Genomic DNA, 27,896 nt, shown 5'->3' with positions numbered 1-27,896 from the left:
TATGCCTTCCATCTCACCAAGGTGACTCTAAGTAGCTTACAGTCATACCATTAAAACACCTTATAAAATCTTAAAACAGTAAATAAGAACTATAGAGTTAAAAATTCAGATAAAAATTCAGTAAACCGTGATGGAAAGGAATTGAGCAAAGTACACATGGGGAGGAGGTGGAACCTAAGTAATCCATTAATCGAAATCATCCCCCCATTGGGGCCCCAGGTCAGCTGGCAGAGTCAGGTCTTTATGACATCTTGTGGCCTGTCAGCGGCCTGTGCAGCTAGTAGCTGATTCCGACAGCGAGTGTGGTGATGCGCCAGCAGCCTGTGCAGTTGGCACTCGACAATGAGGAGGCTGGAGGAGATGTGGTGCCAGAGGCAGGGATTCAGCCAGGGCCTTCAGAACCTCCAGAAGCTCCCATAAGTGAAGAGGAAGAAGAGGAGGAACCTCTTCTTGATGCACGGGCGCACAGAGCTGCCAAAAGGCAGGAATGGCTCCTCAGGAGGAGGTCTTCTCGAGAGTAAGGCTTGGGGCTAATTGGCCACTCCCCTAGCCTATTTAAGGAAGGATAATGAGTGAGGCAATTTGCAGGAAACAACCTTGTTCATATTCCTTTGCGTCTTGATTCCAGAAACATCTGATTGGCTCTTGCTCCTTTCTTGTCAGTTTTCCTGAAAATTGCTTCTGGGCATTCTGCCAACCATAGTAAGATTACAGTTATCTGAAATACTGTGCTTCAGAATTGAGTTATTATTCTTTGGATTCTTGTCAGCTGTTAATGAAGTTAAATTAACAGCCCTTGTTCAGAAAATACTGATTTAAACTGTACTTGTGTTCGAACAAGTACTAAGAAAACTCATTAGTAGTTCTTAATTAGTAAACTAAGGGTTTGTACGGACTTTGTGTGTGCTATGTTCTTTGAGGTCCATAGCTGGGGCAGAACACATCTATGGAGATTCTCAGTCATCCAGGTCATGGTTGTCCCAAATGTGTTTTTTCAAAAGTGAACTGGACTTTGTTCTTCTTTGAAGGCATTTTGTTTCTTATCCAAGAAATATCTTTTTAAAGACCTTTTGGAAGGTCAGAAGGGTAGGCGTGGATCTCACCCCAAGGGGCAGGTTATTCCAGATGATGGACAACATGGCAGAGAAGATGTTTCTCCTGGATCCTGCCAGCCAAAATTCCTTGACTGATGGCATCTGAAACATGCCCTTTCTGCTAGCATGCTTGGGGCAGGCTAATTCCATTGGGATAAGCCAGTCCTTTCGATTACCTGGACCCATGTTTATTATGTATGTATGTATCATTTCTTTTCAAAAATCAATGTGAAACATTACAATCAATAAATATTCAAATCAGGGCAATATCTCCAATCTTGCAAATAAACTATGTTGTAGTCATTGAATAAAGGACACTGTAAGCAAGGTAGTATGTAAAGAACATATATTCCCCGGAGTTGTATACAATGAAGTAGAACCTGCTGAGTAGATAATGAAGCTGCATAAATGTATTATTCATGTATCACCCATCTTTCAAATGAATTCGAGGTGGCTAGCAATCACCAAAAGGCAGAGTGCAACAAATACAGTTTCAAAGGCCAACCAAGGGAAACAGGAATTGACAATTCCTCACTAGTAAAAGACAGGCATCTTGGCTGCTCTTTTAAAGGGAAAGAAAGTAGGGAGCAAGTAAAGTTCCCTAGACAATCTCCCATCACTAAAAAACTTTGCATCAGATTAATATATACTATGTGTATGATCAAAAGTGCAAAATTTTATGTGTTTGTCAGTATGAGTTTTATATAAGGTGAAAAATTTGTTGGAATGATTTATTGCTCTGAGATGGGCCAGATATATAGTGATCTATATTTTTGATTTATTTGATTGATGGATCGATTGAGTTCTATAGTCGCCCATCTCACGATATCCTTAGTAGAGGAATTGTATTCCTTTCTCCATGCTTGAAGACTTTCCTCTATTAGTCAGCTGAAAGTTTTCATAGATCCCTAGAAAATTTTTCATATTTCATTCTAGGATTCAAGTGTGCACCCTCTTTCCCATGAAAACTATATTTCTGAATATTCAGTGAAAAGCACACTGAAAACCAGAGGTGATCGTCACAAACTGTAATGACCAGTTCAACCAGCACCGGAAATGTGAGTGTGCGCGCATATGTGCAGTGTCACAAAACACGGCAATACGCTTGTGTGCACTGTCTGCACCAGTGGTGGGTTTTGAATTTTTTCACTACCGGTTCTGTGGGAGTGGCATGTTTTGGTGGGTGTGGCTTGGTGGGCGTGGCAGGGGAAGGATACTGTAAAATCTCCATTCCCACCCCACTCCAGGGGAAGGATACTGCAAAATCCCCATTTCCTCCCAATCAGCTGGGACTCGTGAGAATAGATGGGGGCGGGCCCAGTCAGAATTTTTACTACCGGTTCTCTGAACTACTCAAAATTTCCGCTACCGGTTCTCCAGAACTGGTCAGAACCTGCTGAAACCCACCTCTGATTTGCACGTGCAGGCAGCATCAAAAAACATGGCAATTTGCTCATGTGTCGTCCGTGCATTCATGCAGCGTCAAAAAAACACAGCGATATAGGATGGGATTATGCCCGGGTGGGTGGGCAGATGGGCTGGCTGGGCGGGCCCACCTGCAGCTCGTAACTACCAGTTCGCCTGAACCAGTCTGAACTGGCAGCAGCCCACCCCTGCTAAAAACTGGAAAAATTCTGACACAAAAATATCTAATAATGGAGCAGAAATTCATTTGGGTTATTTTTTAATGTGAACTGACCCTATTGGCATCTCTGAAGCATATTAATGAACTTGAATATAATATTGAGCTCAAGTCACGACTTTTCTAAATTTTTATGATGGGCTTCACACTTCAACAAATGTTATTAAAAAATCACATTGAGACAAAGTGCGCTCAAAAAGCATTCATTTGGTAAAAGTAGGAGCGAAAGAGGTTTTTTAAAAAAAATTTGAAAAAAAAACTATTAAAAAGATTGAGGCAGGGAAGAATACGTGGAGAAATTCATTTAAACATTTATAGTGTTTGCATATGTGTGAGTTGTGCATGTGGGCAAAGGTTCTCCTCTCTTCAGAATTTGCATACCGATGGAAAATGGGGACAAAATAAACCTGTTCAATTAATGATGTTCAATTAATTAATAAGTACTTCTAATTGAATGTCCTTCTTCCTTGCTATATTGTGCAGACTCATATGCACAAAGATGGATTAAGGTAAGGGACTCAGTGTATGTGGCTACTTTGGGCAGAACAGCAGTGGGCTGTTGAAGTGGGCTATGGGCAAGTGACCACAGGAATCTCTTTGCTCTGGAAGCTTCTCTCCCATGATAGCATCCATGTTCAGTTTGGGTGAGGATCAAAGAGGATTTCAGATCCTTCCCAATACTTGAAGATCATGCAGAAAGGCAGAATAGCTATAGCACTTAGACATATATACCGCTTCATAGTGCTTTCACAACCCTCTCTAACCAGTTTACAGAGTCAGCATATTGCCCCCAACAATCTGGGTCCTCATTTTACCAACCACGGAAGGACAGAAGGCTGAGTTAACCTAGAGCCAGTGAGGATCAAACTCCTGGCAGTTGGCAGAGTTAGCCTGCAATACTGCATTCTAACCACTACACCATCATGGCTCATTATGTGAAAATTTATGTAAGTAGCCAATCTACTCTTCCTAAAGGGAGGATAACTATATTTCTCTTCTACACATTATTCCAGAATTCTATTCTTTTTATACTGAAATTTGCAAAGACTGAATTTTTCAATCATCTTTAGCTTCAATAAACTTAATTACTAGTGGTCTCTGTTTACAAAACAAACAAACAAACAAAAACCCTTGAAAAGTTAATTGCATCACAACACTAAAAGCCAAATAGGAAATTATGGCAGCATAAGAATACATAGCAAATTAGACACAACTTTTGTGTGTTCAGATGCAAGTTCTCTGGACTGTGTGATGGGCTGATGAATTATTGGGGTCGCACAAACTGCTAAATCATAAACTATGGTTTATAAAGTACAATGTCTGGGTTTAATTTGAAACTCTAATTTCAAATCAAACATAACATTATGGCTTCATATGATGAATTCGGTTTTTGTCTTATTACTATCCAAGTACCGCAATCAAAACTATGGTTTCTTTATGTGATGTAGTAGTTATATTCAAGTAGGATCTCTAGCTTTAGTTATGGAACCTCAATGGATAACCTAAGACCTTTTGTAATCTTAGCTCAAAATGTACTTGTAAGGAAAAAAAAGAGAGAAAACACTTGGATGGCACTATATCGTATTTTTCGGAATATAAGACACACTTTTTTCCCCCCAAAAAAGAGGGTAAAAATCTGGGTGCATCTTATATTCCGAATATAGCCCCACCCAGTCTCACAAACCGAGATTTCAGCGGCTAAAAGAAGCCTCTGAAAGAAGCTTCAGAAAAAAAGCCTTTGAAAGGCTTTTATCTAAAATAATATGGCAAGCAACAAAAGAAGAATCAGTACAGGTTCTAACCAACTATGCTAACAAATCTGGAGAATGACACAATAACCAACAGATCCAAAGAGGTTAATCTACATACCAATACCAAAGAAAGGAGATTGAACAGAATACAGATAGTCATTCAGAATAACAGCCTCTGAAAGAAGCTTCAGAAAAAAAAAGCTTCCAAACAGAGCTTTAGAAAAAAAGGCTTTTTTTCTGAAGCACTGTTTCGGAGGCTTTCAGAGGCAGAAAAAAAAAAGCAAGACAGAACTCACAACCAACGAACCTGTTGCTAAAATTCACCTCTGGGAACAGCTGATTGGGGGTATTCCGGGAGGCTGATCCACCCACCAATCAGCTTTTTTCTTATTTTTCTCTCCAAAAACTAAGGTGCGTCTTATACTCTGAAAAATACGGTATGTCTTATAGAAAAATAGGAAATCAGTCAAACCAACCAACCTATAAATTTTGTTTCCCAATAGATTTTAAAACCCTTACAGAAATAAAATTCACAGGATCTGAGACATTTTTAAATTATACTATATTCAATTATACTCAATTTATCTGTTATAGTAACGCATTACTAGCCAAACTTGAAAACCTTGCAGTTTTGTTGAGGAGTTCAGGAGCAAGTTGAGTTCTAGAGCAAGGATCTAGGTCCAGGATCATTGGTGTAATTTGCTGTGCTATTACTGTGATTTGCTGTAGCATTAATCTGCTTGAGGTTTGTGTATGGGTGTATACACAAGAGAGTGAGAAAGAGAGAGAGAGAGAGATCCAGATAGATCAGGGGTGTCAAACTAGATTTCATTGAGGGCCTCATTAGGGTTGTCCTTAACCTTGGGGGGCCAGGGTGGGCATGGCCAGGGTGGGCATGGCTAGCTCGACATCACTGGTGTTCGGGGTGCCTGTGGGGGCCTGAGGGCTCTAACAAACAGGCACTCAAGCTCCATTTTCGACTGCGATGAATTCTTGTAACCCTCTGCCAGTGAAAATGGAGCTCTGTGGCCCTCACAAGCTCAGTTTTGGGCTGTGACAGCCTCTTGCAACCCTCTGCCAGTGAAAATGGAGCCGCTCTCCTGAGTACCATTTTCACTGGCAGAGGCACCATGGGCTGGTCCTTTGCTGTTTCCAGGGCGGCCCTGCTGGCCAGATCTAAGCACCCCATGTGCCGGATCCGGCCCCCAGGTCTTGAGTTTGACACCCCTGGGATAGATAATGAAACCATTTACATTGATAAATCATATATAGCGGGGTGAAATACAGCAGGTTCTGACAGGTTCTGGAGAACTGGCAGCGGAAATTTTGAGCAGTTTGGAGAACCAGCAAATACCACCTCTAGCTGGCCCCAGAGTGGGGTGGGAATGGATATTTTGCAATATCCTTCCCCCAGGAGTGGGGTGGGAATGGGGATTTTGCAATATCCTTCCCCCAGGACTGGGGAGGGAATGGGGATTTTGCAGTATCCCTCCCCCAGGAGTGGAGAGGGAATGGGGATTTTTTTTTTTTAATTTGATTTATATGCCGCCCTTCTCCGAAGACTCAGGGCGGCTTACAATGTGCTCAGCAATAGCCTTCATCCTTTTGTATATTTATACAAAGTCAGCTTATTGCCCCCACAAACTGGGTCCTCATTTCACCTACCTTAGAAAGGATGGAAGGCTGAGTCAACCTTGAGCCTTGGCGAGATTTGAACCCTGCAATAATTGCAGGCAGCTGGTCTTAATAAGCTTAATAACAGGGTGCCTTAAACCCCTGTACTACCAAGGCTTCTTGCACTATTTTGCACTATCCTTCCCCTGGAGTGAGGTGGGAATGGAGATTTTGCAGTATCCTTCCCCTGCAATGCCCACCAAGCCACACCACGCCCACCAAGCCCACAGAACTGGTAATAAAAAAATTTGGATTTCACCACTGATATATAGGGAACAAAAAAAGCATGTCTGCTACTGTTTTGTAGCTCTTCTTCAGTGAAAAAGAACCATCTCACGAATTACAAAATCTATGGCCTGCTTTCAGTATGTTATGAATGATATTCTAGCAGTTCCAAACAAATATATACCTGTTGGAGGAAAAGGTGCCTGAAGCTACAAGTTAGATAGCATGATTTACCTCTCTAATGAGTGCATACTTGATACATAAAATAAAATTTCAGAACATGACATTCTTCTTTTCACATATGACACTTCCAATTCTTGCAAAGAATGATATGCTAGAGGAATGGATGCCTCCTCGTCCTTTAATTTGACAAAATAAATGAAAATGAGAACGGCAATTCTCTATTGGTAATCTTGGCAGAGGGTTGTATATCAGGAACATCTGAACTGATATGCATGGCTATCTCTCAAGACTGGAGTCTATGAGTGGAGAAATAAAGAATGGATGTGATGGCATTAATCCATAGAACTCAAGTCCCTAAACAGAAGGGCCTGACAGAAGAACAATAAATAAATAAATAAATAAATCACATGGGCTTTTCATTTATCAGGGTTAATGCCAGGATACAGAATGCTAAAAAGTGAATAAACAAACCTCAAGCCTTCTTTCTTTAGTGGCTAAGCTGGAATCTCCCGGAATTGTTTGTGAACATCTTTTTCCCAAACTGATTAACTAAAGGGCTTTTTTCTTGTTTTAGCTTGACTGAAACATCCATCTGGTCCATTTTGTCATATTTTGAAACACTCCTTTTACAAAGAGTTTCCACATGATGTAGCTCACCATTTTTTTCCTTTCCTATTTATTTTTTTACTGGCTATGAGTGTTGATATTGGAATATTGCTACAAAGAATCCAGAGCCTTCCCATAGATTTCCAGTTCCCAATATTCCCCGTTTCTTTCCATCTGCCCATCCATAGCAATCTTGTCAAAATCTTCTTACCAGCCTTCTTGATGCCCTTCTCATCTTCCACTTTTCCAAGGCCTTCCCATTACTGCCCCCTAACCATTTTCAATGGTATGGTTTAAAACAACTATAAACACTATGTGTTTTATTTAATGACAAATGACAAAAATGAGGTGTAAAAATGGCAACATTCAGTCACCAGTTTCTTTACACCAGATCCCGAATAACATTTATTAATTTATAATTTTTTTAGAATAGAATAGAATAGATTTTTTTATTGGCCAAGTGTGATTGGACAAACAAGGAATTTGTCTTGGTGCATATGCTCTCAGTGTACATAAAAAGAAAAGATACATTCATTAAGAATCATAAGGTACAACACCTAATGATAATCATGGGGTACAAATAACAATCAAATCTTATTAGGAAACAGTCAATATAAATCGTAAGGCTACAAACAACAAGGTTACAGTCATACAGTGATAAGTGGGAGGAGATGCGTGATAGGAACGATGAGAAAATTAATAGTAGTGCAGACTTAGTGAATAGTTTGACAGTGTTGAGGGAATTATTTATTTAGCAGAGTGATGGTGTTCGGGGGAAAGCTGTTCTTGTGTCTAGTTATTCTGATGTGCAGTGCTCTACAGCATCGTTTTGAAAGTAGGAGTTGAAACAGTTTATGTCCAGGATGTGGGGGTTCTGTAAATATTTTCACAGCCCTCTTTTTGACTGATGCAGTATAGAGGTCCTCAGTGGAAGGCAGGTTGGTATCCATTGTTTTTTCCTCAGTTCTAATTATCCTCTGAAGTCTGTGTCTGTCTTGTTGGGTTTCAAAACCAAACCAGACAGTTATAGAGGTGCAGATGACAGACTCAATAATTCCTCTGTAGAAGTGTATCAGCAGCTCCTTGGGCAGTTTGAGCTTTCTGAGTTGGTGCAGAAAGAATATTCTTTGTTGTGCTTTTTTGATGACTTTTTTATGTTAGGTGTCCATTTTAGATCTTGCAATATGGTAGAACCTAGAAATTTGAAGGTCTCTACTGTTGATACTATGTTGTCTAATATTGTAAGAGGTGGAAGTATGGAAGGGTTTCTCCTAAAGTCTACTACCATTTCTATGGTTTTGAGTGTGTTCAATTTCAGATCGTTCCAGTCGCATCACAAGGCTAGTTGTTCAACCTACCATCTGTATGCAGATTGCACTATTATTTGATCAACCCAAAGCAGCAGAGATACTGCCTCCTATTTTGCCCCATAAAAATGGTCCTATGAGATGGTTTGGGCTTAGAAAGTATGATTGAATCATAGTCACCCAGCCAGCTTTTATGCCTCAGACAGGATTAGAATTCACAGTCTCCTGGTTTCTAGCCCCATTCCTTAGCGACTACACTCAAATGGCTCCCAGCATCTACATCTGGAACTGACTGGATAACAACAGTGCCTCCCATTTAGCCTATAGCAGCCCTTAGCTCATGTTGCCTAGGCTTCAAAACAAAGTAGAGCCAAATCTACTCAAAGATTAGAAAGTGAAGCTTTCAATGAACACTATCTTAAAAAAAAAATGAAAACGGCAGAAGCAAACCACTTCTGGACTGCTTCCAGGAACCTGCACAGCAGTTGCTGTATATTCACAATATATTGAGCCTGACTTGCTTAACTTTCCATTTCTCAAGCCAAAACAATTGAAAGTAGAATTTTAGTCCCTGTCCATTTACTTTCATATCATTTTATTGGTTCCAAATCTCTGTTATTTTTTGTCCTTGTTTTCTAACTTTGCTTTTCTAACAGAAGGACTGAAATTGAAACACATATCATGAACAACTTGACCAAGAAAATGAGAGATGGCAGAGTGATAAGCGAGCTGCTGCTTTCTTTTTCTCCATCCCTGTTAATACTGAGAAATTTTACATTGGATAAAAATCTATGGAACACAAGCCAATATACTAAGCCCTTGCTTTCTAAAGAATAAATCATTTGAGAGGAGGAAGGAGAAAAACTCAAACTAGACCTGCAAGCTTAGTGTTTTAACTTAATTCTAGTTGAAAACACAGTCTAATTCTATAAAGGAAAAAAAAATGACAATCTATGGCAGTGATGGCTAACCTTTTTGCCGTCGCATGCCAAAAGTGGGGGGAGCGTGGGGGGGGGGTCACATACGTGCGTTCTCACACCCATGATTCAATGCTCCCCGCACCCCCTGCACATGTGGATGCGACCTCCCTGCACTCCCCCCACTTTTGGCACACGATGGTGGGCCAGTTAGGCCTGTTTTTTACTCTCCCCAAACTCCAGAGGCTTTCTAGGAGCCTGGGGAGGGCGAAATGGTCTTCCACACCTACTGGAGGCCCTCCAGAGGCCAGAAACAGCCTGCTTCCAGACTTCCAGTGGGCCGAGAAGGCCCCAAAATCAGCTGGCCGGCGCGAACATGTGCGCTGGAGCTAAGCTAGGACAATGCTTATGTGCCCACAGATATGGCTCCGCATGCCACCTGTGGCACACATGCCATAGGTTCGCCATCATGGATCTATGGCATCTTTCCTCCAACAATACCACTAGGAATGGCACTATTCCATGATAAAGCATTAATTTCATTGGACTTTAATCTCCCCTCATCCCAATTTTATTATATCTCAATGTACCATCTTTATTCCTATGGAGGCATTAGCAATATCAATAGCATTTAGATTTATATACCACTTCATAGTGCTTTTACAGCCCTCTCTAAGCAGTTTACAGAGCCAGCATATTGCCCCCAACAATCTGGGTCTTCATTTTACCAACCTCAGAAGGATAGAAGGCTGAGTCAACCTTGAGCAGGTCAGGATCGAACTCCAGGCAGTGAGCAGAATCAGCCTGCAATATTGCATTCTAACCACTGTGCCATCATGGCTCGTTATGGGAAAATTTATACAATTTATAGCATAAATTTACTCTTCCAATCTACTCTTCCTAAAGGGAAGATAACTACATTTCTCTTCTACAATTTGTTCCAGAGTTCTATGAAACTCATTCTTTTTATATTGAAATTTGCAAAGATTGAATTCTTCAATCATCTTTAGCTTCAATAAACTTAATTACTGCTGATCTCTGTTTACAAATATATATATATATATATTGAAAAGTTAATTGCATCACAGCACTAAAAGCCAAATAAGAAATTATGGCACCATAAGGAGACACAGCAAATTAGACACAACTTTTGTGTGTTCAGATGCAAGTTCTCTGGACTGTGTGATGGGCTGCTAAAATCAGTAGTTATTTCCCCAGATTGATGAGACAAATTTTATTTTCCCATCAACTAGATTTGAAAGTAACACGTTTCTAAATCCAAAGGAAACTAGAGACATATTTTATAAGATTTGCCTCTTGATAATCTTCCATTTCAGTTTCCCACAACAGTAAAAGACCTGTTATTTCAAATTATATAGTATAGCATATTTTCAGAAACATTCAGAAAATTTATACTCTGGGATACTTTTCCAGTGCAGTAATTTGTCTTGTCCACAATCCTGAAGAAAGTACATCACAGAGGGAGGGAATATTACTCCTGTTAACATTTTATTCGATTCTTCTGCACTCTTTTGGAGTTTAAAAGATTTGGAGAACTTTTGGTTAGTAACTGTTATTTCAATATTCATGGCATAATGTATTTCAGTCTTCAAACAGTGTTTCTTACTTCTCATCTCATCATGATGCCAACTTAGGAGGAATAATGACAAGCTCAGAAAGAAATAATATGAAAGAAATTTTCATATATGGCAAGAAGAAAGCTTCATGAAAGCTGTCTTCCTTGGTTTCGCTATATTTGTCCTTCTCTACCATGGGTTTCTATCACTTGTCTGATGGGGTTACAAAATAAGTTAGCACAGGGCAGTGGTGAAATCTGAACTGGTTTGCTACTGGTTTGCTGGCCACGCATGCGTGCTGCACACCAAATGCACGCTCCGTGTGTGCATCTCTGCACCATGTGCCAAATGCGCACTGTGTGAGCATGCACAGTACACACCAAAAGGAGGCTTGGGAAGGTAAGTAGAACAGCGAGGGGGGGGATCAGCTGTGCTGCGTGATTTAGCTTTGCTAGAAAGCAGGATTTCCTGCTTTCTAGCAAAGCTAAACCATGCGGCACAGCTGATCGTCAGAAATACCAGTTTGGAGGAACCGGTGGTTTTTATCACTTCAATTTCACCCCTGGCACAGGGGTGTTAAACTCGTGTCATCACAGCTTCGTCATATTTTGCCCAGTAAATCAGGAGTGTCTGCCCAGGCCCAGACGCTCCTGATTTAGCAGAAAGAAATAGAGAAAATGAGAATTATCTACCTCGTGGCATGAGAGAATGTTGGAAGAGATGTGAATTTTCCTGATCCAGTTTGAATGAAAGATTCAAAATACTGAATCGTTTTGATCTGAAATGGTATTCCAACTCAACAGGATAGAAATGATTTGATCCATTGAATTGAACTATCAGTTTCCTTTGAAGGTGGCTTTTACACAGACACAAATGCAATCAAATTGATTCAACGTGATTATTTAATTGGATGAAACAAATCAATGATTCAGTCAGACTAACTTTGAATCAAATGTCTTTGTACATTCATAGAGAATTGTCTCTGCACCTGCTTCTCCTACATGAAAAGAATAATAATGATGGCATATTTTAAAAGATTGCTGGGAAACTATCTGAAACATTGTTCTCTGAAACCTTAACTGGAAAAATGGAAATAAGTGTTGAGTTGAATATAAATGTATTGTATATACTTGAATATAAGCATATATAGAATATAGTTGAATATGAGTATATTTATATACTCTTGCATTAATAAAAAGAAACTCTTTTTGTTGTTGAAAAAGTGTATGAAATTCAAGTGGTCAGAATGGAGGAGAAACTAATCTGTACTGCCAAAAGGAAACAATTATGATTCTCTTTGGGTAGATTGTGGTGGGCAACTCCCAGCCCTCATATGGGCCTCTAGCACACCATTTGTGGATCCCCAGTACTCCAAAATATTGTTGCCAAAATCTAATAATAAAATCTGGGCAATGTTGGCTCATTTTTAGGGTTTTTTATCATTTTCGGAGGTGGGAATGAAAATGGCTTCACTCTAAAAGTCTTCATGGCCAGTTTAACAGATTTAACAGATTAACAGAGTTGGAAGGGACCTTACAAGTCATCTAGTCCAACCCCCTGCCCAAGCAGGAGACCCTACATCTGCTTCTACCTAGGATCAAACTCACAATCTCCTGATTGTGAGGCAAGAGCTCCACCTCTAGGCCACAGCAGCTGGGCTATTTTAAAGGGACAGCAGAGTCAGGCTATTGGATCCTTCATGGGAATATCACTCCAGAGGGCAGGTGCTGATAGACATCATCTAGAACCTAACAGATGATGCTAGATGATAGATGGGATGAGTATTTTTCTTATCTGATAAGATATGACATCACAAAACCTGTCACAACACCCTCAATTGACACACCCACACCTAAGCCCTTATAAACAGAACACTGACACTGACATCCCCTAAACTGCACTGAATATGTTACCTACCCTGGTAATGAAACATTCAGAAACCAATCCACAAGCTCAGAGAATAAACCTTTACCCTCACTCACAGATACTGTATGTCTGTAATATCAACAGATACCTTTGAGTTGCTTTTCTAGGCACTATGAACACAAGAGGTTCTTGTATCTTGTATATCTTGTATCTTACAAAGCTGAAGTATTTGTGTCTTGGGCAATATATAAACTCTTAGTAATTTTCTAAATGTGTCAAATGTTTAGAAGCAAATCTATTGCCTTCTGCACTTCCCCTACAAGCATCTCAAATCTTGTTCTCTTTTTGGAATCTTACCAACCAGGTTGAAAAACTAGGATAGTAGCACAATCTGTAGTTTCGGAACAGGCCTCACAAACTTGTGACAATGCTGTATATTTGACCACATAGTTGATATTTGATGAATAGCACAATTTGTGATAGCTTCTCATTTTGTTCTTCATTGTCACACTGTGTTGTTATTTAATTTTAAAAATAAGGTAGCAATAATTGTTGGAATGTTATAACTTGCTAACAGTACTCTATACCATATGTATATTCCTTTATCTGTTTGTAAGAGATATTTTCAGAAACTGAATGAACCATTTCAGATGTCTCCTTGGAGAAATTCTCATTTCTTCAGTTTCTACTTAGGAAATCCCACCTATAGGTTTGTGTGAGAGATTTTAATTTCCCAGCTTGAAGATAGACCTTCTAATATGAATGTCAACAATACATCAGCAAATGACACATTTTTTTCTATAGATAGCTTCCCCTCTGGCTTTTTGGAATTGGTGTATATTTTTAGAATTTGGAAGATATTCGCATCCATATGTTTTACAAAGTATGTAGCTTCTTGTTTTTTATTAGCCACCAATGAGATGTGGCTTGCATTAGCATAGCAACTCTGGTTTCAATCTTATGTTCATGATAAATTATCAATATCAGGCAAAATCAGTAGTCCCGCCTGGACTACTGCAATGCTCTCTACATGGGGCTCCCCTTGAGGAGCACCCGGAGGCTCCAGCTGGTCCAGAATGTGGCTGTGAGGGTGGTTATGGGAGCGACAGGGTGCTCCCATGTGACCCCCCTCCTGCGCGAGCTGCACTGGCTCCCGGTGGTCTTCCGGGTGCACTTCAAGGTTTTGGTTACCACCTTTAGAGCACTCCATGGCTTAGGACCGGGGTATCTATGAGACCGCCTTCTGCCACCAGTAGCCTCTCACCGACTAGTATGCTCCCATAGAGAGGGGCTCCTCAGGGTGCCGTCGGCCAAACAATGTCGACTGGTGGCCCCCAGGGGGAGAGCCTTCTCTGTGGGGGCGCCCGCCATCTGGAATGAGCTCCCCCCGGAGATACGGAGGATCCCGGACCTGTGCGCTTTCCGCCGTGCCATCAAAACATTTCTTTTCCAGCAGGCCGGCCTGGCCTAACCTCTCTTTTAAACTGTTTTTTAAAATTTTTAAAATTTTTAAATTTTAAATTTGTCTTATGAATTTGGGGTGTTTTAAATTTCATTTTCTGGGCCAATCATTTAATTGTATTTTAATGGTTTTTTTTTTTTTAACATTTGTATTATATGTATTTTATTTGGCTGTTCACCGCCCTGAGTCCTTCGGGAGTAGCGCGGTATACAAATTCAATAAAAAAAAAATCAGTTTGATAATAGAATGGAAATCATTTTCTTGAATAACCTTGATTGAAGGTGGAATACAGAATACAGAATAATAAGATCAGATGTCTACTTGTCTCTTTATTTATCATTGGAAGAGCTGCAACAGAAATGTCATTTGCTAAAAAGTGTGGAACTGAAATAATCACTGTTAAAGCCATATTAGTTAAGACATGGCACTGTTAGCAAAGATCCAAGTTCTAATAGAAGAAATGAAGCTCTATATAGCCATGATATAACACTATGATTTGCTCTAGCTCAGGGTTTGTCAACCTCAGCAACTTTAGGGAAGATGTGCAGTCTTCTTAAAATACATTGCTGGATGGGGAATTCTAGAAGTTGGTGGAATTAATAATGTTGGTTTTGAATCAAACATGATTATGAATACATGAAATGGATACAAATAAAAGGGAACATTAGGACAGGGATGGTAGGCATGCTGGTGCGTTTATGTACACCCCTTACAGACCTCTTAGGAATGGGGTGAAGTCCACAGTAGACAGTCTAAGGTTAAAGTTTTTGAAGTTTGGGGAAGAAACCACAGAGTCAGGTAGTGCATTCCAGGCATTGACCACTCTGTTGTTGAAGTTGTGTTTTCTGCAATCGAGTTTGGAGCGGTTTACTTAAGTTTGTATCTATTGTGTACTTATGTATTGTTGTGGTTGAAGCTGAAGTAGTCATTGACAGGTAGGATGTTGTAGCAGATAATTTTATGTACCACACTTAGGTCAGACCGAAAACTTCAAAGAATGAAGAATGGGTTTCAGTTGGAGTACCCTTTCTAATGTAGAAAAGTAAAGAAAAAGATACTAATCCTGGCAACTATAGGGATATTATTTGCCTTCATACATCTATGTTATTTATAGCAATAGTAACAAACCTAGTGAAAATTAAATGAAGCAAAACAGACACTTCTGAAAATTCACAAGGCATAAAAGGCCACTTACTGATCGAAGGAAAAAGAAGAAAAAGAGGCCTTTTAATCAATTTGATAAACAATAACAAGGCATATGATCAGTGGTGGGATTCAAGTAATTTAACAATTGGTTCTCTGCCCTAATGATTTCTTCCAACAACCAGTTCACCAAACTGCTCAAAAAGTTAACAACCGGTTCTGCCGAAGTGGTGAGAACTGGCTGAATCCCACCACTGCATATGATTCATGTCTTCATATCTGGATCAGTAAATGTCTAAAAATGTTTATGATTAGTAAAAAGTGTTCAAACAGGCCAGGGATGCTTTGCGAGTTGACAGATACTTGAAATGTCAATGAATGGACAGAAAACAAGTTAAAAAAACAAATGGTGAATAGTTCAACAGAATCAAAATTAGGAGAGGAATATTCTAAAGTGGTTTACTGTTATCTTTATGGTTTGTTTGATCACTGATCCTGCTTACAAATAATTTAAGCAAAACAAAATATGGCTTTTGACTCTCAGAGCAAAGACAAATCAGCTATATATTCAAGACCTAAAGTTATTCTGAAAATCAAAAGCAAAGCTTGAATCTCTATTAAACGATGCCGATACATTCAGAGAGGATATCAGAATACAATTCATCTTAGACAAAGGTGCAAGTTTAACAATTAAAAGGGGCAAAATTATTGAAGGAGATTAATTCCAGCTAATCAATGGGAATGTCATAAGACAATTGGCACTAGAGGGAGATCAAAATACTTAGGGTTAATGGAAACTTCTGACTCATGAGCAAGTTAAAAAGAATATTAGCTCTAATTATAGGAAATGCATTAGGAAGAAATTGTAAACTAATGCAGGAACATAGTGAAAATCATAACCACTTGGGTTGCTCCTATTATTCAATATAGAGCAGGTATAATTAATTGGATACAAGCTGAATTAGACATACCTGATGGGAAAAACAAGAAAATTAATGACCGCAGATCATGCTTTCCATTCAAGAAATGTTCTTGAAAGGCTCCACTTTACCAGAAATATGGATAGGAGAGAACTCCTTCAAGTAAAGCAAAAAACTGGAATTTAGACATAGACTTAGAATAACTTATTGTCACTTTAAATGTACACTAATCGGCAGACATTAAAATGAAATTTTGTTGCATACAGCTCTCAAAAGGTCACCATCACCAATATACATTACATAAACATTACATAAAGGAAGGAAGGAAGGAAGGAAGGAAGGAAGGAAGGAAGGAAGGAAGGAAGGAAGGAAGGAAGGAAGGAAGAATTAATTATGTATATATCTACATACCCACATATCAATAGTGGGTTTCAAATCCTGGTGCTACTGGTAGCGCACAAGTGCGGGCACTCACTTTGCAAGCGCATGGCACTTCTGCACATGTGCAGAGCATTTTTGATGATGTCTGGGTGGGTGGGCGGAGCCTCCCGCCACCACCACTACGGGTTCGCCCAAACTGGGGCAAATCAGGAGCAACCCCCCACTGCCACATATACTGTATTATATGACACAGAGAAACAACACAGTATAGTTCGGATGTATACATGTACATGGTGAAAAAAACAGATCTTGCGAGTTTACCAGCTGGATGGCATAGGGAAGAAAGTTGTTACAGAATCTGGTAGTTCTGCTAGAAATACTTCAAAACCTCCTCCCAGAGGGGAGCAACAGACCATAAAGTGGGTGTGTGCGGTCTCTAACAATGCTTTGAGCTCTAAGCATATAGTGCTTATAAGCAGCTGATCTGTCCCCGTCCACACACACACACAAACACAGCCAGCCGAGGGTTAAGGAAACACTTTGGCACACACCCAGGTCTTTATCTCCAACTTGGCAGCGATTTACACACCGTCTGCCAAGTGCGTTTATTTCCACAAAACAGAAAGATAAGATACTTAGCGTACAAAAGTCCAATCAGAATAATATTTCTCTCAGCAGTTTCCGGACGAGGCTTTAGTGACTATCCAAGGTTTACTTTTGTTCGTCACACGGATCACTGGCCACCACCCTCTATTATACAGTCTCTGGAGTGTGGTCCAGTGACTCAGTTCTAATCCCTAGTACGCCTCCTGAGCTGCTGCAATCGTTTATCACGCCTTCGGAGGCGTGCGTCCAGGAATGATGTCTCTCCGTCACTCTCATCCGAGCCACCTGTCTCCCTGCTAATCTCCTCTCCCTCGGCTGGCACCTGAGACAGTGCCAGAGGGGAGGGGCCTGGAGAGGGAGGCCTGGTTGACTCCTCTTCCTCATGCTTGGAGCTTTCTTCCTCTGATGGGACAGGCTCAGAGGGCAGGGCCACAACAGCAGCATCCTGAATAACAGAAAGCGAGCATCCTGTAATGTTCTCGGCTGTCCTTACCACTCTCTGTATGGACTTTCTATCTGAGATAGCACGATTGGTTTTGGGCTGCCATGAAACCAAACGGTGATGCAGTTTGTTGAAAGGCTCTCAATTGTGCCTCTGTAAAAGATGGTCAGGACAGAAGGAGAAAGATGTGCTCTCCTCATCCGATGCAGGAAATGCAGACACTGGTTTGTGCACTTCGCTAAAGATGACTGTGGAGAGACCAATTCAGATTGTTAGTTATCTGCAGTATACTTAATACTGTTGATCACCTCTACAGCTGCATCCTTGATACTGAGTGGAGTATGACTATGCTGGCTCTTTCTAAAATCTACAATGATCTCCTTTGTTTGGTCAACATTTAGAAGCAGGTTCCTTTTATTGCACCAGTCCATCAGAGCCTTCACCTCTTCCCTCTAAACATCTTCATTGTTGTCTTGGATAAGACTCAACACTGCCAAGTCATCCACATACTTCACAATATAATTTAGCAGATTTGGCACAACAGTTGTGGAAAAGTGATGATTATATTAGACCTAGTAGAAGTTTATAAAGAAAACCTACCTGTGATAGAAGGTAGTAGGCTGGATTCTTAGTGGGGTGAGGTGGGAAGAAGCATTCCAAAGAGAAGCATTCCAAAGAATGCTTTCCATTATGAGCCGAGGTGACACAGTGGTTAGAGTGCAGTACTGCAGCTAGTTCAGCTGACTGCTAGTTCAGCAGATCAACGGATCAAATCTCACCGGCTCAAGGTTGACTCAGCCTTCCATCCTTCCGAGGTGGGTAAAATGAGGACCCATATTGTTGGGGGCAATATGCTACTTAGTACACTGTCTTTGGTGTAAGCCACCCAGAATCCTCAGAGAGTGGGCGGCATAGAAATATGACTAATAAATAAATAAATAATAAATTAATTAATTAACAGGAAACTCAGTTCAGATTGAGTGAGAGATAGAGGATGAAGGCAGCCTCTCTTTAATAATTCCCAGAGTCTATCCTTGATGTAGATAATAAGGTGGTTCAGTTTGGCAAGATTTTATCTGGCCAAAAGATGCAACTTGCATATTCTGTGATTACAAAAAGATTTATATTACAAAGATAGAAAATCACTTATAATATCCCAAAGTATTTACTTCTTTCCATCTTGCAATAAGTAATCCATGTCTACGAATTTTCACTGATGGATTATTTATAATAGTTATCTGAATATAATACTGTGTTAATTATCCATTTTTAAAAACTTCTTATAATATCAGAACTTAGTGATCTATAGGTGGCAAGGTCTGTAATGACTTGCCTTGAAGTTTGCAGAGCGCTTCTTTAGCAAGGCTCTATTGAAAGGTTCATCAGGTTTATGTTGGACTTATAAGTTCTCTGGTCTTCTCATATAATTGTCACATTGATATTACTAACATTTTAAAGCAACCAAAGTGATATAGCCTTTGCATTGCTACAAGCTGCATTGTCCATGTCATTTTTTTGGAACTGAACATTTAATTTCCAGATTTGGAATGAGTAAAGTCTTTTTTGAATTGAGCTCCTGGGGCCTCATGGATACATTCATGGACTTTTCCTGGGAACGATGCAAAGTGCTGCTGTATTCTGACATTTTACTTGTTTTTCTGCATTCCTTCTCAAACCCTACAGACTTGTTGTTTGAAGGTCTTTCTTATAATGACAAACCAGGCCTGAGTCTGTTTATCATGAAACCCAGACAAAATAGCCAGTCAAAAACCTTAATCACATTCTAGGGCAGCTCTATCAAATATGGCTAATTTGATAATTCACTAGGAAAGTAAATCTAGTTTTTAGACATTTGTTCACAACACAGGCTGGTCGCTCTATTGTTTTTCAGAAAGAAAAACTGAATTGGGTTACTCTAGCTATAGCAATATTTAATTGTCAATTTTCTTCCAACTCCCTTTGATGGGCATAGTAATATGGGAAGTGGCAGGTTCATTTTCTAAATCTGAGATTCAAGTACCTTCAAATTCATTACTATTGCAACAAAGAAGAAATGTTTCACTTCTGGCAGTGAGTCTCAGCTGCATAGCTTTTGTGAAGAGAATGGAAGAAAACTCACATGGAAGAAAGAGAAAACTCCACATACAGCTTTGCTTAAAATATTTAAATACAGTGTGATCACACCCTGTTCTGCATTGCACTGGTATTATAATCAATACCCTTTTTTGCTAAAAGAAAATAAATAACATTGGAATTAACTGAAGAGTTGTTATAAAATGTATCTGCCATCAACCCCCTTCTCTAGGAAAATAGATTGCTTGTGAGACTGTTAAGGATATTGTTGTGTTACCAACCAGCAGAGTAAGTGCACAGAGAAACGGTACTGAGAGCAATGAATACAATACATACAAACTGGTTTAACAAAGCTTTTACTTTGTAGTGAAAAACAATTGCATAGTCTTTTAGTCAATCCAAGTCTTTAGCTATTCAAATCAGTCCGAAGTTACAGATATCTTCTTACCAGACAAACAGCAGTTGGTAATAAATAGCAATTCAACTCTGGTAACAAATCACGATGGTAGCATATCCATCCACGTCTTCACACACAACAGTAACAGTTCCAACCAGCAAGTCAAGCAGCAAGTCAAGCAATGATGAGAGCAGGTCCAACAATGACTATAGCTCGGCTTTCTTCTTATATACAGTTTACACTAGTAATTATCCACTTAACATAAGTGAAGTCAGCAGTGCAATGACTCAACAGTACAATTATGATAATTGCAGTCAGCATTCAGTCAGCAGTCATTAGTCATTACAATAACTCAGCATTACATCTTAGAGTTACAGAATACATTTAAAGTTATAGCACACATATATTGCCTGGACAACTTGTTAGGCTTACACCATATCCTAACAGAGACTAAGATTTGCAGATTTGTGTCTCCAAATCAGAAAGCAGTAACAAAGTTCAGATCTGTCTCAAATATTTCTAAAATAAGAACTGAATGAGAAAGATCTGATCTTTGGTGCTACTGATCTTTGCTGTTGAGTTCCCATTAATATCCCATCACAGATGTTATATTCCTGGTTTTCTAAATTGCTGCCCTATTAAAAAAATCATCATCATCATCATCGTCATTGTCATCATCATCTGCTCTTCCAGTCTTTAAATCAAACAAGAAAAATAGTAGATGTTCTGATTTGTTGTGACTTCAGTCTCTCGTCTTTAGAAAATAGTTGAAAGAGGGACCAGGCTAATGATAAAACCCAATGCCCAGAATAGTGTTCTAAATAAAAGAATTAGATGTTTTATTCTTTTTAAAACTGAAAGATAGTGGCAAATATGTCAGGCACAAAAAATCAGAACAGAATTAAGTTCCAGGTAAGAAGATTTATTGTTCAAGTCTATACACAAGAATCTAGTCAACTAACAGTCAGTACTAAATTGGCCTAGACAAGAGTCAACAGAATTCAAGGTGGAGTGGTGGTGGCTGGATTTGGAACATTTATGGACATGTAACGATTCTGGGCTGAATCCTCTCTTGATTCCATCCCCAGCTTCTGCCTCTTCTTCTCCTATGAATGTGCCCCTTACCTTGTCTCCTACACCAGGGGTCTCCAACCTTGGCAACTTTAAGACTTGTGGACTTCAACTCCCAGAATTGGAGTTGGGAACTGGGAGTTGAAGTCCACAAGTCTTAAAGTTGCCAAGGTTGGAGATCCCTGTCCTACACCATTACCCTGCCCCTTACCCTGTCTCCTACCTACACCGTTAAGCAGAAGAGAGCTTTTAGCTCCACATAGCAGGGGTTTCTACTTTGTAATGGTCATTCATTCCACTTCAAAACATATTCATATGACACATTACAGATCTCAAAGTAACCTCTTCTCCCCTTAAAATCCTTTGATGCATTCTACTAATTATAGGAACATTGGCTATAATAATCTAATGATTAAGGGAAAGCTCCCTTCTATATACTTCACATAGTAAACAGGTAAGTTGAGAGAGCTTTTTAAATATGGTACAAGAAAACCAGCTGCAGATTGAAAGCTTCCTATAACAGAATTGTTTTCCATTTTCCATTTGGTATCGCAAGAGTCATTGATCTGGGAGGGCGAGGCCGTGCTGAAAAGGGTAACTTTAAAGAAGCTCCGTTATGCTTTCTTATTACATTTTGAAGGGCAGTTTTCCTGGTTGCCCTGTTAAAATTTATTGAAGCCTGTCACTTGGGTTTTAGTTACACTTCCAGCAGCAGCAGCAGAAAGCAGGATGAGTTCACTTTTTAAAAATACAGGAAACATTCTGGACCTAGTAACTCAATTTGAAGATCAATATTCTTCCATTATTTAGCATCCTGTCCTTCTGGGGCACATTTTATTGTGCAGAATTTAACTGGTGAGAAAATGTAGGAAGCTTTTTATTCTGTCTGCCATTGTATGGTGCACTCTAACATACATTGTCAAATGGTTTGAAATGGGTTGGAAAAAAAAGTTGCCTTAAGGGCAAAAAAAAATCATTGTTTCCAACTGGATTGAGCTGGGGAAAAATATTGATTCTTAGGGATAGATTCATAAGGTCTCCCTGTTTTTCTTTTTCTTCTTCTTGTGGCATATCCATCATCGGACGTTGGCGATCACATTGGCAATCCTATTTTTGTCAACAGCTGTATGAAAAAGTGCTGCTGAGTTTTGTCCAAACTCAGGTTTGGACAAAACTTCAGGTTTTGAAGCCATGATAAAGGTTTACAAGAGTTGGCAATTAGCCCAGAAACCAGGTTTGCAAAGAAAATTCACTCTCAAATGCTCAACGAACGACTGGATGAACACACGTTGTTCCCTGCAACGTTTGCCAGCTGTGTGCAAACTTAAATAGGCTAAGGGAGTGGCCAATTAGCTCCAAGCCTTACTCTCGAGGAGACCTCCACCTGAGTAACCACTCCTGCCTTTTGGCAGCTCTGCGTGCTCGTGCATTGAGAAGAGGCTCTTCCACTTCACTCTCTTCACTTGAAGGAGCCTCTGGAGGATCTGAAGGCCCTGGCTGAATCTGTGCCTCTGGCACCACATCTTCTTCAGCCTCCTCGCTGTCCGACTTAAGCGCCAACTGCACAGGCTGCTGGCATGACACCATACCCGCCTTCTCCTCGTCAGGATCAGCCACAATCCTCACAGGCCGCTGGCGGGCCACAACATCATCATAAACATGAACCATTTGCCAAGCATCTGAATTCTGATCATGTGACTGTAGAGATGCTATAATGGTCGTAAGTGTAAAAAACGGTCATAACTCACTTTTTTCAGTACCATTGTAACTATGAATGGTCACTAAATGAACTGTTGAAAGTCAATGACTACCTGTACTGCAATCCTGACTAACTATTCTGATTTTCAGGATAGCTGTGTGAGCCCAGGAAAATTCACATTTGGATTTGAAACAAATTAAATAGGTGGCAAGAGAAGATATGTAGTCCAATGATTAGCTGCTTCCTAATTTATTCCATTCTGATAACTGTGCATAATGAATGTATGCTCGGCTCAGAATTCAGAGCTTTGTTGAGTTCTATAATATCTTTTGCTACTTAAAAGACATGATAATACCCACAAAAGTAATATGCGGCCCAACTTGACTAAACTTTGGAAACTGTGAACGTTCTTTTCTTACCTGTTCTGTACCTTTCAGTTTGTCAAAGCTGGCTAAAAGCCCTGCCTCCATGTTTCCACTTCCCCCTCTGCTTTCATAATTGATTACTTAATTGTACAATGTTGTGGCTTGCTAGGACTGTGATTGATAGTCTCTAGATGGGGATTACTGACTTCTGTACAGTTATTCAATTTGTTTTCCCCGAGAGTTCACTGTGGAGAGTTTAGTCCAATACCACCAGGGACATGAATGTCCCTCCAATCACTCATTGCCATTACCTGCAGAAATACACTAGGCACCAATTTACAGGCCTGCAATCACAAATTGGGGAAACAAAGATCTATACTGTTTGTACCAAAAAGAAACATTCTATGTAAGTAGCTTTGAAAACAATATACCGATTGCTAGCTAACTCCTATTTATTCTTGTGTTGACATAAGCAAGAATTACACAGTTTATTCCAGGCAGAGTAGTTTGGTAACCCATAGATTCAATGAAGCCCTAAAACTGTCTTTTGTATGTCCCATTGCCACTGCATTACTTACCTACCTACCTACCTACCTACTTACTTATCAAATACTAGATGGAAACTAATCAAGGAGAGAAGCAACCTAGAACTAAGGAGAAATTTCCTAACACTGAATTACTTACTTACTTACTTACTTACTTACTTACTTACTTACTTACTTACTTATCAAATACTGGATGGAAACTAATCAAGGAGAGAAGCAACCTAGAACTAAGGAGAAATTTCCTAACACTGAATTACTTACTTACTTACTTACTTACTTACTTACTTACTTACTTACTTATCAAATACTGGATGGAAACTAATCAAGGAGAGAAGCAACCTAGAACTAAGGAGAAATTTCCTAACACTGAATTACTTACTTACTTACTTACTTACTTACTTACTTACTTACTTACTTATCAAATACTGGATGGAAACTAATCAAGGAGAGAAGCAACCTAGAACTAAGGAGAAATTTCCTAACACTGAATTACTTACTTACTTACTTACTTACTTACTTACTTACTTACTTATCAAATACTGGATGGAAACTAATCAAGGAGAGAAGCAACCTAGAACTAAGGAGAAATTTCCTAACACTGAATTACTTACTTACTTACTTACTTACTTACCTACCTACCTACCTACCTACTTACTTATCAAATACTAGATGGAAACTAATCAAGGAGAGAAGCAACCTAGAACTAAGGAGAAATTTCCTAACACTGAATTACTTATTTACTTACTTACTTACTTACTTACTTACTTACTTACTTACTTATCAAATACTAGATGGAAACTAATCAAGGAGAGAAGCAACCTAGAACTAAGGAGAAATTTCCTAACACTGAATTACTTACTTACTTACTTACTTACTTACTTACTTACTTACTTATCAAATACTGGATGGAAACTAATCAAGGAGAGAAGCAACCTAGAACTAAGGAGAAATTTCCTAACACTGAATTACTTACTTACTTACTTACTTACTTACTTACTTACTTACTTACTTACTTACTTACTTATCAAATACTGGATGGAAACTAATCAAGGAGAGAAGCAACCTAGAACTAAGGAGAAATTTCCTAACACTGAATTACTTACTTACTTACTTACTTACTTACTTACTTACTTACTTACTTATCAAATACTGGATGGAAACTAATCAAGGAGAGAAGCAACCTAGAACTAAGGAGAAATTTCCTAACACTGAATTACTTACTTACTTACTTACTTACTTACTTACTTACTTACTTACTTTCTTACTTATCAAATACTGGATGGAAACTAATCAAGGAGAGAAGCAACCTGGAACTAAGGAGAAATTTCCTAACACTGAACAGTCTTCAGAAATTGTAGGTGCTTCATCACTGGATGTTTTTAAGAAGAGACTGGACAGCCACTGTCTGGGATGGTATAGTATAGGATCTCCTGCTTCAGCAAGGATTTGGACTAGAAGGCCTCCAAAGTCCCTTCCAGCTCGATTCTGATTCTGATTCTGATTCTATTTATTTATTTATTGATAATTTGTGTGTTCCCCCCCCCTATCTTGCCACAAGGCATTTGATGTTAATCAAATGAACTATTTAAATCACCACCATTTTGTTGCTATTTTCTCTGTGTGTCTGTTTTCTTCCTATCAAAATAAGAATCTATTGTACCTAAAGATGGAGAGAGCTCTGAGTAGAAGATAGATTTTATATTTTTGAAAATGGTGAAGATAGGACTTAGTCTATATCTGCTTCTTTCACTTTCCCAGCAGGCTTTTAGAAACGCAACATGGAACGGTAGCAGCACCAAGAAAAGCTTAATTTGAATATTTCAACTTTAAAGCTTGCCAGGGATGATGGGACCTGAAGTTCCTCAATGTGTCTGGGGAACATTAGTTTAGGGGAGGTTGTTTCCCAACAACTAAGGTGAAATTAAATTAACTTTTAATCTTCAAAGGAGGAGAGAGACAGAGAGAGAATATTCAATTATATTACAAGAGGTCCTCTTTGATCAGAAATACCGTTCAAGATAACATGCCATGATTTAATCTCTTTAAATGTATGCAGCCTTTTCCTCTCTCCTTCCTCCTCCCACAAATTTCTACAAAGACAGCTTTCAATAATTCACTATGTCTAATGTCGTAAAACGTTTAAAAGGCTTTAGGTATTGCAATCAGAAAAAGAACTTTTGATTTTATATTTTTCAAATCAGGGCCAAAGCATAGCCAAATCAAAAGACCCCAAAATGCATTCCAAACTTTTTATTCTTGGGGGGAGGGAGGGAATTAAAGCAAACCAGTATGCATCAGCACTTTCTAAGAAAATAAAAAGTCAAATAAAACTTTCTCTCATTTTAGTATCTCTTCCTCCAAGTACTTATTGGAAGATTTGCTTCAATCAATGTATCAGAGTACTACTATTTTTTAAACTTTTTGGTCTATTTTTTAAAAAAACTCTGTATTAGTTGCTCAGGATACCAATGGCAAATTGGGTAGCCGTACATATTGGTTCCTGGCAAATAGATGGGGAAGAAATGGAGGTAGTGACAGATTTTTTTTTTTTCCTGGGCTCCAAGATCAAGATGGGGACTGCAGCCAAGAAATTAAAAGACGCTTGCTCCTGGGGAGGAAAACTATGGCAAATCTAGATAGCTTACTAAAAAGCAGAGACATCACCCTGCCAACAAAAGTGTGTATAGTCAAGGTTATGTTTTTCCCAGTTGCATAGCTGTGAAAGTTGGACCATAAGAAATGATGAATGCCAAAGAATTGAGGCCTTTGAACTATGGTGCTGGAGAAGACTCCTGCGAGTCCCTTGGACTGCAAGGTGAACGAGCCAGTCAGTCCTAGAGGAGATCAACCCTGACTGCTCTTTAGAAGGCCAGATCCTGAAGATGAAACTCAAATACTTTGGCCACCTAATGAGAAGGAAGGACTCACTGGAGAAGAGCCTAATGCTGGGAACGATTGAGGGTAAAAGAAGAAGGGGATGACAGAGAATGAGGTGGCTGGATGGAGTCACTGAAGCAGTAGGTGTGAGCTTAAATGGACTCCAGAAGATGGTAGAGGACAGAAAGGCCTGCAGGAACGTTGTCCATGGGGTCGTGATGGATCGGACACAACTTTGCAACTAACAACAACATATTCGTTAAATAAACAAATGCATATGTTCCAAAGATACATCAATTTGTTAACCATCATATTATTTCAAACTTCTTGAAACTCCAATTTATTTTGAAGTAGAAAGTTTCCTTCCCATTTATTTTAAACAAGGGAAGATTATGAAACAAATATGAAGAGAAATGAAAAATAAGGTTAATGCCATTCATTGTTCTCTGTTTTATCTCTCAGAATATCGGAAAGAGTGTGATTGCATTTCAGAACTTCATCCCAAGAAGATGGCATATTGGGTTTTTATTGCTGACTTGCAAAACAAAAGCAGAATCCAAAGGAAGAGAGACAGAGGCCAATAAACTGAAGACTGAACTATGGACAGTGAGGAAGATAATATTTTATTTTTCATTTGCTTTTAAAATGGGAAAAATACTTCAAGTTAATTATAAACAACAGATTGAAAATATGCTAGTGTTGCTTTCTAGAGGCTAAAGTATCTTAATGTAAGGCCTAAAGTAACTATTTTACAATCCTATACTAAACCATTTTTGGAATGTTTAGTGGACAGTATTTCATCAAGTGTTGAAGGATATAAAGGGTGACCTTTATCTTGTAATCCAAACTTTAACTTTTTCAACTACCAGGGGAAGCATGGCATCTCCAAAAGAACAGAGACAATACCATGGCAGAGAGCTGGAGAATACAGTAAATCAGTTCAAAGGAACTTCTTCAGGAGATTACATACAGATGCTCTGGACAGCTGGTTCTCATGAGGAGACCACAGAAAGCAAGATTTGAACCTGTGATTCTATGATTCAGTGATTGAGAATCTCCATATACTTATAGAG

Source organism: Pituophis catenifer, unplaced genomic scaffold (genome assembly GCF_029215685.1).
Source record: "Pituophis catenifer annectens isolate HBS135680 unplaced genomic scaffold, rPitCat1.0.hap2 SCAF_3, whole genome shotgun sequence".
Lineage (NCBI taxonomy): Eukaryota > Metazoa > Chordata > Lepidosauria > Squamata > Colubridae > Pituophis > Pituophis catenifer.
This window is presented reverse-complemented; position numbering follows the sequence as displayed.